The sequence below is a fragment of the Arachis ipaensis genome, chromosome B6 (genome assembly GCF_059453495.1).
Source record: "Arachis ipaensis isolate K30076 ecotype BB chromosome B6, ASM5945349v1, whole genome shotgun sequence".
NCBI classification, from domain to species: Eukaryota; Viridiplantae; Streptophyta; class Magnoliopsida; order Fabales; family Fabaceae; genus Arachis; species Arachis ipaensis.
In genome coordinates, this window is record NC_142441.1 from 92,559,080 (window position 1) to 92,560,000 (window position 921).

A 921-nucleotide genomic window follows, 5' to 3' on the forward strand; every position below is an offset into this window, starting at 1 on the left:
CTCCTTGCACTAGAAAGAGCTTTTTTGGAGATACAGAAGTTCAAATGGAGCGTTTTCAATGGCTATGGAAAGTTAACATCCAGAGCTTTTCTGCAATATATAATAGTCCGTGATGACATGTCACCATGTCATGTTTTTCTATGTTTTTTCATTTGTTTTCAATAGGTTTTATGCACTTTCTTGAGCCATAAGCAAGCCAATTGGGTAGATTTTCATGTTTCCTTTGATTTAATCAACCATAGATGAATTAATGCAATTTCATTAGGTTTTATGCTATAATTGTCACATATTATGAAAGAATGAATATCTCATGATTTTGAGCATAGCTTTGATGTGTTTGGTTGATTAATGATAGGTGAAGAAAGCTTGGAGAAAGGTTGAAGCAAGGAGGAATGGCTAGGAGGAAGAGAGGACAAAAAGTTTGAGCAAAAGTTTGCCTCAAACTTTAGCTCAAACTTTTGGAATAAGTGAAAATGAACCAGGGAGCAAAAAGCTGGACCAAAAGTTTGCCTCAAACTTTTGTGCAAACTTTTGGGCAAAAAGCTGGACCAAAAGTTTGCCTCAAACTTTTGTGCAAACTTTTGGGCAAAAATCTTGAGCAAAAGTTTGCCTCAAACTTTTTGGCAAACTTTTGGCATCACAAATCAACACCCTGGAGAGCAAAAGTTTGCGCCAACGTTTGCCTCAAACCTTTTGGCAAACGTTGGCGCCACACCAACACACCCAGGGGAGAAAAAGCTTGCGCCAACGTTTGCCTCAAGCTTTTTGGCAAACGTTGGCGCCACAAGGCATACAAGGGGTATACATCCAACAAGAATAACTTGAGCTACAGAACTCTAAATGAGGTGATTCAAAAAGAAATGGAAATTAGGAATCGAGAGCTTTCCAAGCATATATGGCACTGCATGGTGGACACTAAAA